Consider the following 15,139-nt stretch of genomic DNA (forward strand, 5'->3'; position numbering starts at 1 on the left):
CTGCTATCTTGAGCAAGTCACTTAGTCTGTGTATATCTCAGTTCCCCATCTGTAAAATGTTCTTCTTCGAGATGTGTTGCTCATATCCATTCCAGTTAGGTGTGCGCGTGCCGCATGCACGTTCGTTGGAAGACTTTTTACCCTAGCAACACTCGGCAGGTCGGCTGGGTGCCCCCTGGAGTGGCGCCACTATGGCACCGGATATATACCCCTGCCGACCCAGCCACCCCTCAGTTCCTTCTTGCTGGCTACTCTGCCAGTGAGGAAGGAGGGTGGGTTTGGAATGGATATGAGCAACACATCTCAAAGAACAACAGTTACAAAGGTGAGTAACCGTCTTTTCTTCTTCGAGTGATTGCTCATATCCATTCCAGTTAGGTGATTCCCAAGCCTTACCTAGGGTGGTGGGGTTGGAGTGAGATGTGGCAGAGTACAGAACTGCTGAGCCAAAGGCTGCATCATCTCTAGACTGTTGGACCAAAGCATAATGAGAAGCAAAGGTGTGGACGGAGGACCAGGTAGCTGCACGACATATTTCCTGGATTGGTACATGAGCCAGGAAGGCAGCAGATGAAGCCTGAGCCCTGGTAGAATGTGCAGTGAGGTGGTCCAAGGGAGCATGAGCCAAGTCATAGCACGTGCGGATGCACGCCGTCACCCACGAGGACATCCTCTGGGAGGCGACAGGTAGGCCCTTCATCTGGTCAGCCACTGCAACGAAGAGTTGAGGGGATTTACGGAAGGGCTTTGTCTGATCGATATAAAATGCGAGTGCCCTACGGACATCTGGGGAATGCAATTGTTCCCGTCGAGATGAATGTGGCTTCGGGAAGAAAACCGAGAGAAAGATGTCCTGATTGGTATGGAAGGCCGATACCACTTTAGGGAGGAACGCTGGATGTGGTCGCAACTGTACCTTATCCTTGTGAAAGACAGTATACGGTGGGTCTACCGTAGGTTCTCGAAGCTCGGAGACTCGTCTGGCTGATGTAATGGCTACGAGGAAAACTGTCTTCCAGGACAGGTATAGCAGTGAGCAAGTTGTCAACGGCTCAAATGGTGGAAGCATAAGTCTGTTTAGGACTAGGTTGAGGTCCCAGGTAGGGGCGGGGTGGCGTACTTGAGGGTATAGGCGCTCCAGACCCTTGAGAAATCTAGTAACTATAGGGTGCGAGAACACGGAGCGGCCATTCTCTCCTGGGTGGAATGTGGACATGGCTGCCAAGTGCACCCTCAAAGAAGATACCACCAGGCTCTGCTGCTTAAGAGACCAAAGGTAGTCCAGGATGGTAGCGATCAAGGCCTCAGAGTGAGTAACATTCTGCGTTACGCACCAGCAGGAGAAATGTTTCCACTTGGCCAGATACATTGACCGAGTGGAAGGCTTCCTGCTACCCAGGAGTGTTTCTTGTACTGGAGCAGAGCAGCGCAACTCTGATTGGTTCAGCCACGCTGTGAGGTGAAGGGCCTGCAGGTCTGGGTGGCGAAGATTGCCGTGGTCCTGGGTTATGAGGTCTGGGTGGAGTGGCAGGGTAATTAGGCTGGTTATTGACAGGTCGAGCAGCGTGGTATACCAGTGTTGTCTGGGCCACGCTGGTGCAATCACAATTAGGTGCGCTCTGTCTCTGCGGAATTTTAGCAGGACCTTGTGAACCAGTGGGAACGGTGGGAAGGCATAAAGCAACCGGTGCTTCCACGACATTAGGAATGCCTCCGAGATCGACCCCGGTGAAAGACCCTGGAAGGAGCAGAACATCTGGCATTTCCTGTTCACATGGGAGGCGAACAGGTCTATGTGGGGAAATCCCCACTTCTGGAAAACCAATTGAATAATGTCCGGCCTCATTGACCATTCGTGACACAGGAAGGATCTGCTCAGTCGATCCGCCAGAGTGTTCCGAACCCCTCGGGGAAAGGACACTGCCAGGTCTATCGAGTGGGCTATGCAGAAGTCCCAGTGTTGGATGGTCTCCTGACAAAGGGGGAAAGATTGAGTCCCTCCCTGCTTGTTTATGTAATACATGGCTGTTGTGTTGTCTGTGAACACTGAGACACAATGGCCGTGTAAATGTTGCTGAAACACCTGGCACGCCAGGAGGACCGCTCTCAGCTCTCGGACATTTATGTGAAGCGCCAGTTCCTGCGATGACCAGAGGCCTTGAGTACGGAGGCGTCTGAGGTGAGCCCCCCAGCCAAGAGATGACGCGTCTGTTGTCAGGGACAGCGAGGGTTGGGGTGGATGGAATGGTAGCCCCGCACACACCAGGATGGGGGTCAGCCACCAGTCTCGGGAGGCTAGAATGATCGGGGCAATGGTGACTATTATGTCTATTGGGTCTCTGCCCGGACGGTATATCGAGTTGAGCCAAGTTTGGAGAGGACGGAGGCGGAGCCTGGCGTATTTGGTCACGAATGTGCAGGCAGCCATGTGACCTAGGAGACTGAGACAAGTGTGAGCTGAAGTCGTCGGGAAGTTCTGTAGACCTCGGATGATTGTTGTCATTGCCTGGAACCACGGCTGTGGTAAGTAGGCCTTGGCTAGACTAGAGTCCAGGGTAGCTCCTGTGAAGTCTAACCTCTGTGTGGGAACCAGAGTGGATTTTTCCGTATTGATCATCAGGCCTAGACGTGCGAATAGGTCCCTGACAACGTCCACATGTTGTGTGACTTGTGTCTTGGAGGTTCCTCTGATGAGCCAATCGTCCAGATACGGGAATACATGTATCCAACTTCGGCGGAGGTATGCGGCGGCTGCGGCCATACACTTCGTAAACACCCTTGAGGCCGTGGAGAGGCCAAAGGGGAGGACCGTAAACTGGAAGTGGTGATGGTTGGCTATGAAGCGAAGATATCTCCTGTGTGGAGGAAAAATGGCGATGTGAAAGTATGCGTCCTTCATATCGAGGGCAGCATACCAGTCTCCAGGATCCAAGGACGGGATAATGGTCCCCAAGGAGACCATGCGAAACTTCAACTTTATCATAAACTTGTTGAGTCCTCACAGGTCTAGGATAGGCCTGAGGCCACCCTTTGACTTGGGGATCAGGAAATAACGGGAGTAAAACTCCTTGCCCTTTTCGTCTTTTGGTACCTCCTCTATGCTCCCATGGCGAGGAGCTTCCGCACCTCTTGCAGGAGGAGTCCCTGCAAGAGGGACTGGGTTGGAGGGTGGGAAGGCGGAGTTGAAACAAATTGGAGGTGGTATCCGTGTTTCACCGTGCATAGGACCCAGAGGTCTGAGGTTATCTGGGACCATGCCGGGAGGAAGTAGGAAAGACAATTGGAGAAGGCGGGGGATGAATCCTGGCCTGAAACTGGTATGCTGTCCTCGGGCATACCTTCAAAAGGCAGACTTAGGTCCCGCTGGTGATTTGGAGGGACCTTGGTTTTGGCCCCCTTGGGGTCCTGACTGGCGTCTACGCCCACCCCACCCGCGCCGTCTGCCAAAGTCTTGTCTATTTCGAGGCATAAAGTACGGGCGGTGAGTCTGGGGATGGAAAGATCTGCATTGGGTCATGGGTGTATGCATGCCTAAAGAACGCATGATGACTCGATTGTTCTTCAGGCTCTGCAGTCTAGAGTCGGTCTTTTCTGAGAAGAGACCTTTACCATCGAAGGGTGAATCTTGGATGGTATACTGCAGCTCTGGTGGGAGGTTGGAAACCTGTAGCCAGGAGATGCGTCTCATGGTGACACCCGAGGCCAGGTTCCTGGCTGCTGAGTCGGCCGCATCTAGCGAAGCCTGGAGGGAAGTTCTGGCCACCTTTTTCCCTTCCTCCAAGAAGGCAGCGAATTCCTGGTGGGAGTCTTGGGGAAGTAGGTCTGTGAACCTACCCACCTCTGATCAGGTGTTATAATTATAGCCACTCAGCAGGGCTTGCTGATTCACCACCCGTAGCTGTAGGGCGCCTGCTGAATAAACTTTGCAGCCGAGTAGGTCCATTTGCCTAGCCTCTTTTGACTTTGGGGCTGGCGCCTGTTGGCCATGGCACTCCCTCTCATTGATGGATTGAACAACTAGTGAGCAGGGAGGAGGGTGGACATACAAATACTCGTACCCTCTAGAGGGTACCATGTATTTACGCTCGACTCCCTTTGCCACAGGAGGGATGGAGGCTGGGGATTACCGTAAGGTGTCGGCATTCGCTTGGATGGTCCTGATAAAGGGTAGGGCCACTCTGGTGGGGGTATCTGCTGACAGAATGCTCACTACAGGGCCCTCGACCTCCGGGACCTCCTCCACCTGGAGGTTCATGTTGAGTGCTACCCTCCTGAGGAGGTCCTGATGGGCTCTGAGGTCGATTGGAGGAGGGCCCGAGGAGGATGTTCCTGCCACCGCCTCATCCGGAGAGGAAGAGGAGGAAATGCCGGGGACGAGCGGGTCCTGTGTGATCTCCTGGTCTTGGGCCGTCTCCTGCTCCAGCAGTACTGGGGAGACCGATGGGTGAACTAGTGCTTCCTCCATTCCGGCCGGAGGAGGACGAGTAGCTGTAGCCTCTGGTGCCCGGTGCTCTGATGGAGCCGAGCGGGAAGGGACTATTGGAGCGCCTTGGGCCTGGTGGTATGCCCAAGACTTCCAAAAGGACCACTGATGTGGGCCTTGGTCCTGGGTCTGGGCTTCTTTAAAAACTCTGCCGGGCACATCTGAATCGCTGTCTTGAGCACAGTAGCTGTCTGTGTGGGACGACACCGAAGTGTGTCTGGATGGCCATGGAGGAGCGGAGAAGCCCAGGGTAGAGGTTCCAGTGGACCTTATTCCACTGTGTATCGGAGACCGGTGCCTAGAAGCATATCAGTACCGGGAGTGAGATCGGGACCTGCAACCAGAGTGGTGCCGGGAGGTTGACCAAGATCTCAAAGCTCGGCGTCGTGGTCGGCTACGGGAGACACGGTGCCTGGAGCGGTGCCGAGAGCTGGAACGGTGCCGAGAGTAGTGGGCCGGCGAACGGGATGCCAACCGGTGCCGTGAGTTCGACTGGTACCGAGGAGGGGAAAGGTGCCGGGACTGCGAGCGGCATTGGGAGTGGGAGTGCCATCTGGACCTGGAACGTCTGCGGGACCACGATCTTGAGCAGTGCCGGTCCGCTGTGCCAACAGAGGATGGTCTTATCAAGGCCGGTTTGCCTATCAATTGTATTACCCGCACCGGCGGTGCCGGGGGTGGAGGCAGTGTCGAGTCTGTCAAGGCAATGAGGTCCCTCACCGCTGAGAACGTCTCCGGCGTGGATGGTATAGTCAGTTCTACTGCGGTCCGTGCCGGGGAGCTCACAGGTGCCGGACTCGATGGCCCTTGTTGGACCAGAATCGACAGTGCTGACATTGTCGGTGCCGCGGCAGGTGTCGATGCCGGGCGATCCAACGTAGACATGCTCTCTGGCTGCAGTGCGGGCGGCACAGAGGTAGCAGGAATCTTAGCCTTTCTCGACCTGGGGGAGAGGGAGCTGCATGGAGCCGACTTCGGAGCCGGCAATGGCCGGTGACGAGAAGCTTTGACAGTACCGGCATGGTCCGGTGCCAAGGAGGCGCTTCTGCTAGTCGACTGGCCAGCGCTTGGTGCCGAGGGTGGAGGGGAGAAAGTCACCTCCATGAGGAGCTGTTTAAGTCTGATGTCCCGCTCCTTTTTTGTTCGTGGCTGAAAGCCTTGCAGATGGGGCACTTAGCTGTTAGGTGCGATTCTCCGAGGCACTTCAGACAGGAGTCGTGTGGATCTCCTGTTGGCATCGGCTTGTGACAGGCTGAGCACGATTTGAAACCCGGTGAGCTTGGCATGGGCCCGAGCATCGAGTGCGGGGAAGGGGCCAATCCCCGAACCCCTCTAACTATAGTGGACTAACTATGCTATAAACAAATACTCTAATTATAATTTTAACTATATACACAATAAAGAGTCAGAAAACTACGAGTAGCTAGGGAAGTAGAGGTCAGCTAAGCCGCGCTCCACTATTCCAACGACCGACATGGGCGGTAAGAAGGAACTGAGGGGTGGCTGGGTTGGCAGGGGTATATATCCGGTACCATAGCGGCGCCACTCCAGGGGGCGCCCAGCCGACCGGCTGAGTGTTGCTAGGGTAAAAAGTCTTCTGACAAACGTGCGCGCAACGCGAGCACACCTAACTAGAATGGATATGAACAATCACTCGAAGAAGAACTAACTGATTGTTATGGTTACAGCGTGATGTTTGTACAGAAATAATCTGAGAGTTATATAGCATGTAGGATATTGGATTTCAGAACTGTTGAAGTGAAACTTGTCACGTGAAGGGCTAACTCAATCAGCATCAAGAACAATAGACATCCTTGGAGACAGCCTACGTTTATTGTCTGGACCAGGTGGAGACTTGAACATTTACCAAGACAACCAAGCCAAGGAGAGATCTCTGAGGAGGAGGCCTCTGGGCTATGAGACAATAACCTGTAACTATATGGGAACAACAACAACAAAAAAGGTAAAGGATTTTATCTATTACTGAAAAGAGACTCTGCCAGCGTGGGTATCTTGTGAAAGTGGCTCCCAGCTTTCTGAACTGCACAAACACTGCAAGTACTGACCACTGGGTGAGAAATACCTTCTTAGACAGGAACCTCGACTGTTAATAAGTACATGCTATAGACTGAGTTTTATGTTTTTCTTTTATCTGTAGCCTTATAGTTACAACTCTTGTACTTGTGTTTATTTGAATCTGCATCTCAAGCGTCGTTAAATAAACTTCAGTTTGGTTTCACCATAGACACATCTAAGTGCCATGCGATAAAAACAGTGACCTAGGGTGCACTGCTTCCATGGAGGCAGCGGATTGGTGTTCATTTCAGGCGGCCACAAAATAAGGGACTCAAGTATAACAAAGTGGGCTGTGTAAATTGCTAGCCTGAAAATGGAGAGTGCAAGGCCCTGGAGCCCATAGCAGAGTGCCGATGTTTCCAGCAGCCAGTAGTTGAGTTGCTGGTGGGCACCGACAAGGCTCTCTCAGGGTGTAAGCAGATGGTAGTGATTCATCCCAGACACCTCAGGTAACCCCCCAAAAGTGTCATGCCACCATGTATCTGTGTTATCTATTCAGACTGTGAGCTCCTCAGTACATGGCCTGTCTCTTACGATGTAGCACAATGGGATCTCATTTTGGGTCCTGAGGCAGGATTTTCTTTAAAATAAAAAAAGCAAATGCCTTCATTGTTTGCAGCAGACCTTTGATATTCAGCAAGGCAGCAGAATTGCCTCTCTTTTGTTCCATGAAATTCTCTTTAGATTTTTTCTGAGATATTAAATATCACCATTTCCCTTCTTTCATCTGCATTGCTCAAGAAACTTTGGCAGCATGTCCACAAAACAACAAAATGTTCTAAGGCCAGGCTCACACCACTTCCAAAGCAGCAGCATCAGACACTCAACTGGGAATGCCAGGGAGCTGCTGGAGCAGTTGTATTGGGAAGGATAGAAGAAAAGTTGAGCTCCTCCCCTTCTGGACCTAGCACAGGGCCCCAGTGGCCATGCTCCTCTCTGAGGGCACTACACTGGGGCAGACATTAGGCTGGGCTCCCCCACTATAACCCCCACCCCCATGCACCTGGCTCTTAGCATTTCCCCCTCCACAGGGAGAATCACATGAGGCTGGATGTCTTCCAGCTCTAAAGGTGGAGAAGGGAAAGAGAGAGAGAGACATTGAGATGGACCAGGTTCATTATAACCATCCCTTGGACCCAGCACATGGTGCCAGCAATTCATTCCCCTGCATTCAGATAACAGCTTTCACCAGCTACTAGCTGATATAATTAATAAGAATGGCTATACTGGGTCAGACCAGTGGTCCATCTAGCCCAGCATCCTGTCTTCTGACAGTGACCAATGCCAGGTGCCCCAGAGGGAATGAACGGTACAGGTAATCAAGTGACCCATCCCCTGTCACCCATTCCCAGCTTCTGGCAAACAGAGGCTAGGGACACTTCAAAGCATGGTTTTGCATCCCTGCCCATCCTGGCTAATAGCCATTGATGGACTTATCCTCCATGAATTTATCTAGTTCTTTTTTGAACCCTGTTATAGTCTTGGCCTTCACAACGTCTTCTGACAAAGAGTTCCACAGGTTAACCGCACATTGTGTGAAGAAATACTTCCTAGTTGTTTTAAACCTGCTGCCTATTAATTTCATTTGGTGACTCCTAGTTCTTGTGTTATGAGGAGTAAATAACACTTACTTATTTACTTTCTCCACACCAGTCATGAGTTTATAGACCTGTAGCACAAGTAGTAAAGCCAATGCTGAAGGTTCAGGCTCAAGCCTTGATGATGATGATGGGAAGGTTGTTACAGCTGTAAATAACAGAATTTGTTTTTACCCTTTTCCTTTAAAAAAAATCTCTAGGAAGTGACACAAAAAGTTTATGTTAAAAGGAAGTTATATGGGTAGTAAAATTAAATATTCAAAAGTTAAGAAATGCAGCTTTACGGTTGCCCACACAACCTTAATTCAGTGCTCCTGTACATATACTTTATGATACAGTCTTTAATTACATGATCACATAATATTTTTTCCACAGGACCCCTACCTCATTCAATGCACACATACATGCACAAGGCAGCAGAATGAAGGTTGCCTGGGCAACTGTAAGTCTGGCATTTCCTAACTTTCAAGTGCTTGACTTTGCAACCTAAATTTTCTTGTAACAGCTTTTTTGGTGTGGATTTAATAATTATAATGAATTATCAGCATTGCAGAAGAATACTGGCTGCCACAGAATTGATTGCTGCCACACATAAGCTTCAGCAAGGAGCAGCAGTGGGAGGGGTACCGAATGCCAGTGCCATAGAAGTGCCCATTGTTTGAGTTTTTGTGACACATAAAAATCAGGTTTTTGTATTTTGCATACCAAACATACATTCCTAATAGCATGGCCTCAGATAGCCCAACTCACTGAACAGTGAGGCGGATAAGATTTTACTCTTCAGTGGCAATTGGGATGGGTCAAATTCAAATTTGTCAGAAGCAAAAAGTTAGGTAGTTTTATTTCCTATCCCTTGTGCAATCTGTAACGTGAGAAGAGGCAATAACTCATTATATTGGCCCATACTTCCCTGACCATTTCAACAATTTGGCTTTTTTTCAAATCTTAAAACCATTCCTATCCTTTTGCTGTAACTGCCTCAGTAAACTGACTCTATTTCTTAGTCTGTTCCAAATATTATTTGATTAGCATCAGACCTGGAATGTATTTGCTCAAGGAAAATGACTATAGTCTTGAAGGGTAAAGGAATTTCAAAGCCCTCATGATCTTCAGCATATGCACTATTCCTGTTTAAGATTAACTAACATCAGTTTGCCACATTAGCCACCTAAATGGCCAACTTTATGAGATGAAAATGTTTTTGTGTGATTGTTTTATTCACTGTAAAGCCTCTGAGGCTCCCCTGCTTTATGGTCAATTGCAAAAGTGGCAGATAGTAAAACCTCAATATTATGATCTATAGTACATACAATTTGCTTTCTGACAGAATAACTGCTCTCATGACCATTTCCCACTATCCTTTGGAAGGAACAGCAGAACGTTACACGCACAGAAGAACGTTAGTATGTTGAGCAGACTAGATGCTGCAACCACTGATACAATAAAAATGAGCTATATGAGAACTTGGAGGGAAAAAATAAACAGGAGCAAACATGATATAGATAAGTGAACAGAGCTTAGCTGGTCATTTGTTGTAATTCCAACATGAAATATGACCATGCTTTGCAAGAAGCCACTATTCTGCCCCCTCACAACAAATATTACAACACCAAAATGGAGACCTTTATACTCATTTATTTTAATATTCAAATGCAATGGAAAGATACACACAGGGATCATTTTAAAGAAATGGATAGATAGTTCTGCTTTTAACCACTGAGATCTGTTGACCAAGGAAAAGATACAGTCTCAGGGATTCACTAATCTATTAAAAACAGGTAATTATCAGCTGTAAATGCTTTTTGATTATAAGTGGAGGTGGTTGGAACATTTAGCCAAAACTTTTTTAGTTGAAATATTCTGTTTTGTTGAAGCCAAAATGTTTTATGGAGATGTCAATGTAGACAATTGTCTCCAGTCCAGAGTCTGTTTTCTAGTCAATTCCAGAGAGAGAGAGAGAGAGAGAGAGAGAGAGAGAGAGAGACCCACCAAAAGACTCAAATAAAAAACTTGATCATTTCAATTGCAAAAAGGACATTTTGACACAATTCCATTCGCAGAAACATCAAAAAAGTTTGTTTTTTTCCAATGTGGAATGAAAACACATTTAGAAACCTGGAAAGTTTTGAAATGAAATTGTCGTTCTCCAGCCAGCTCTAATTATAAGGAAAACCATCATAGCTGTTGTTCATTCACTGAATCCCTGAAATTAATACAGAATGTCATACAGGCTGTGAGCGCTGCTTTGCGTCTGGGGTGGGAGGAAGGAATATTTTTCCAATGATTTTTAGTGACACCCCCCCCCCCCCCATGGCCAGCTAAAACGTTCAGTCTTCTGAGAAACGCTCTTGCTCTCCTATTTGGAGGGAAGTTCATCACTGACAAGAGCAATGCTAAGAGTTACATTTGGGGGATGCCAAGGAACCCATAGGAAAAATAAGTATATCATATGATAGAGTGTTTAGAAGGGGATAAAGAACTATCTAGACATAGCAGTTAATCCATTATGGGAAAACAGTAGCCCTATTAGTATATAAGGAATAATGTACCCTCCCATATAGATAATGAGGATATAATGCTATCAGGCATGTTATGGTAACATCCTAAACCATTAGATTGAAATTCAAGTAATTTATTCATGTTCTCAAAACCACAGGATGAAACTAGAGTTGTAATCTACGTATATTTTAGGAGTACATTCACATTTTATATAGTTCTCAGTTAAAAAGAATCTACTGACCTAGTCTGTGCACTTGACTCATACTTGTGGGTGGAAGTAGTTGTGATTGCACATCCCATCCCCATGCCAATATATGAACTCCTGAAGAGGCAGATGATGTCATATTATTCCCAACCCATATAGTGTACACTGTTGGGGTTTGTGGCTAGAAGAGTTAGATTACCAAGGGCCTACTTAGGCAAATGCATAATCACATGAGGTACAGCAAGCAGCTAAAAACAGAGGAGGGAAGCTAGTTCTGAAAATTGGGTTGAAAGCCAGAGCCGGCTAGAACACCAGTTTGAAATAAGGGCTTTCATTACTTTGTTTTGGAAACTCCCACTGTTATTTGGGATGGTGGGAAGAGTAGGTGCACTTTCTGATTCCTTCACCCATTGTGGTGGGTGAGGTTGGGCTTCAACTGTTTTTTATAAGCCGACTCAGTCATTTCTGACATGGCTCAATAGGGATTGTCTGGTAAAGGTGATGCACTCAAGAGATACAGTTTGCCTTTTCTACACTGCATTCCTTTTACTTATAGGTCATTTGCTGCATTGGTGGCCTTGGCTACCAGCTGAATTTCACCCAAACACAACAAGACAATACAACGTTCTTGAATTTAAAAGTTATTTACAGTTTCGAGGGCACCTAACAACAATCTTCAAAAAACCACCAGCTTGTAAGTTCCATCAAGGACCCAAAGGCATTTAGGAGAGGTTATCTGAAACACTGTTAAAAAGAAACTATAAACATCACTCAAAGATGATCGTTAATTTTATTATTTTGAGGACCGTGTCAGTGTGTTAGGTGATTTAGTTCAAGCTGTCAGGCCAAGTGGAAATGATGAGAGTTGCATGAGAGACAGTCTAAGATATTACAACCTTCTCCTTATTTCACTCACATGAAAACCATCTGTAAGAAATCAGGGAAGCTTTAAAAAATAGGTCTCCAGAGCTCAGTGATTTTAAAGACCAGTTTACACTGACTTTCAAGAGCCAACATCTTGGTAAATGGCTCTTTTACTAAACAAATATTAATTCAAAAGGGAACAAGGATGTCTGCTTCCACCACTTCTATTTGTCCTATCAATACAACCACTTGAAGAGGAAATTAGAGCTAATAAGAATATTACAGAACCCATAAAAACTGCAAGCCACAAAATTGCCTTTTTACACAGACGTACCTCTGCATCTTACACAACCCATATGCTCAAAAACTGCATTTTATACTTTTAGCCATATCACTCTACAAAATGGATATGTAAAAGATATACTCACGAGGCAAGAAACCACAGAGCAGCTCAAAACCTCATGTCAAATCTCTTCAATGTTTACAAAAATAAAGGGCTAGTTTCTCAGCTGGTGTACGTTATGATCTCATTGATATCAATGGTGATTTATACGCGCTGTGGCTCTGGCCCAGAATACTTAGGCACGTATGTGGTTGCTTCGGCGGACTCACTCTATGTTGCTATGATTCCTCCCTTCTTGCAAAAACTGAAGGAGAAAGTTGGAACTCAGAATAAGCCTGATTTATGTTGACTAGGTTGACAATGTGCTATAAATATGAATGGGCTTCAGCATGTTTGGTTTTTTTTACTTGTTTAATACGCTTCCTATAAAATTGCCTATGAACTTTGAAAAGGTAGACAAAAATTGCGACAATATTTGTGTGTGTCTTAAAAAGTCCTTAGATCAAAAATAAAGTGTTGAGTTGCCTTCAGGGCAGGGAGGCATTGGGCTTCCAAACCTGAAACAGTATAACTGGGCAGCTAATTAATAATAATACCATCTATATCTCAGATGGTACTTTTCACGAGTAGATTCCCAAGTGATTCACAAAGGAGGTCAACATCATTATCTCCATTTTAAAGATGGGGAAACTGAGGCAAAGAGAAGTGAAGTGACTTGCTCAAGGTCACCCAGAAGGCTGGTGGCAGAGCTAGAAATACAACTGGAAGGGAATTTAGGACAACAAACTGGGTTCTGACCCAAAAGCGCAGATATGCTGGCAGAATTGTAATGAAAATCAATGAGTTCTCCATGAAGGACATCAGCTCTGCAGATGCTAAAAGAGAAACACTTGAAATATATTGTTTCTGGCAGGAAAATATACCAAAGAAAGAACATGGAATTCAGCATCTCCATCTTACATTAAGGACTTAAGAAAAACTTACGTGGTTCATAGGGCCTTGTGCATAGGGATGAATTTCATTCATAGGGAGCACTATATTGAACATGGTGGAGTGTTGGACTTAATTCAAAACTAAATGAAGAACTTCAAAGTGTATGGTCTCTTCTCTTAAGTTATGCAACAGAATATCCTCATGGACTGTGAACTAGAAAAAGGAGTGGACAAATGGACAAGTTAAACTGAAATTGGACTGACAAACTGTGTTGGTCAGTGAGCCAAAGCGTAAAATTATTTTGCACAAAGACATTAATTTTTTAAAAAAATGACCGTAACTAATTTGATATGAGGTTGTATCATTCAATATGTATTTTATGTTGTCTGGTACATATCTGATTTTTGTTTTCAGCTTTGTCTAACTGTTACAAAGATATGCTAAAAACCAACAACATACAATTCAAAGCCATTGATAATTCTAATACTGTATATTAATGATGTGTTTTGATTATAATGTAGTGATAGAATTTCAATAATATACTATATATTTTTAATTTAGTATTATAATAATAGTAACCATTTAGTCCCCGAGACTGCAATTGATAGCATGTGGGTGGATTTTTCTGCCTGCAGAGAGATCTATTGAAGTCAGTGAAAGCAGCAATCCACTTGAAGCACTCGTGGGTTTATATAGCACTTTCCATCTTATATTGTGGGTTTATATAGCACTTTCCATCTTATATGTGCTTTAGAAACAGTTAAACAAATATACTTCTGAAATTATAATGAACCTGCGATACTGACCTATAAATTATTATAAGTACATTTAAAATATTGCTCTATTAGTCTAAAATGAAATCCACCAACTACTTTCCATTTTAACAGATTTTATACTTCCAACAGAGCTTTAACACATTTTTGGGTGTGTTTGAGTAAGAAGACATTTGTCTTTTGAAAATATTTTTTAAATCTGAACAGATAGAAGATCATGAAATACTGCAACTGACTGCAAACAATCGTCTTTTGTACAGCACAGACACACACACTTTTCAGGAAATTATGATACTGATATTGTATTTTTCAGTTTCTCAAAGAAAATACAATTGCCATATCATCAATTTAGATGTAACTATATTACTGTAGTGCTTATAGCTCAGAAATGACTGAACAAATACACATGCACGCACAGAGGTATTTGTTTCAGTGTCTGTGGCATCTAGTCCAAGCTGACTGCAAAGGAAGGAAGCCCATCTGAGTGCTGGGCAGGGTTACAGGAACTATACAATGATTACAATTTAGAATGATAAGCCTATACCATGATGCCTAAAAAATACCTGACAACAGTTAGGCAGCTGGAGAGAGGCCGGGTTGCGGTTTGGGACTGCTGCTTATTAGAAAACACTCTCTCACCCTGTGTACCCACTGTGTACTTGTACCTGTCTGCTGTCTTTTGTCTTACACTTAAATTGCAAACACTTTGGGACAGGAACCATCTTTTCGTTATGTTTGTGTACAGCACCAAGCACAATGGTGCGCTAATTCTTGATTGGGTCCTCTAAGCACTGCCACAACATAAACAGTCAGGATACAAATATGTACAGTAGAAAGAGTTTACTATGCATTGGGCTGTATCGGAATTTTCATGTTGTATTTTATTATATATTGCATTTTTTCCTTGATAGCATTGTTTGTCCAATTGTCATAAACAGATGGTTAAGGGTTAATGTCTCTTTTACCTGTAAAGGGTTAAGAAGCTCAGTGAACCTGGCTGACACCTGACTAGAGGACCAATAGGGGGACAAGATACTTTCAAATCTTGGTGGAGGGAAGTCTTTGTTTGTGCTTTTTGTATTGTTCGTTGTTCGCTCTTGGGGCTAAGAGGGACCAGACGTACACCCAGGCTTTCCCAATCTTTCTGAATCAGTCTTTCATGTTTCAAAATTGTAAGTAATAGCCAGGCAAGGCAGATTAGTCTTATGTTTGTTTTCTTAACTTGTAAATGTGTCTTTTTGCTGGAAGGATTTTTGCTGTAACTTTGAATTTAAGGCTGGGGGGGAGTCCCTCTAGTCTATATGAATCTGAGTACCCTGTAAAGCATTTTCCATCCTGATTTTACAGATATGATTTTTACCTTTT

General features: G+C 45.5%; 1 protein-coding gene across 4 annotated transcripts in view; it reads right to left on the minus strand.

The window, feature by feature from the left end:
- Positions 1 to 15,139, minus strand: part of CHST9 (carbohydrate sulfotransferase 9) — a 215,341-nt gene that overhangs the window by 167,942 nt on the left and 32,260 nt on the right. For all 4 annotated transcript variants that reach the window (XM_050942018.1, XM_050942019.1, XM_050942016.1 and 1 more), the window contains exons 3-4: positions 13,053 to 13,214; positions 12,154 to 12,372 (exon numbers count right to left, since the gene is read on the minus strand). The gene's annotated coding sequence lies outside the window, so the exon portion shown is untranslated. The remainder of the gene's footprint in view (positions 1 to 12,153; positions 12,373 to 13,052; positions 13,215 to 15,139) is intronic.

Source organism: Gopherus flavomarginatus, chromosome 2 (assembly GCF_025201925.1).
Source record: "Gopherus flavomarginatus isolate rGopFla2 chromosome 2, rGopFla2.mat.asm, whole genome shotgun sequence".
Taxonomy (NCBI): Eukaryota; Metazoa; Chordata; order Testudines; family Testudinidae; genus Gopherus; species Gopherus flavomarginatus.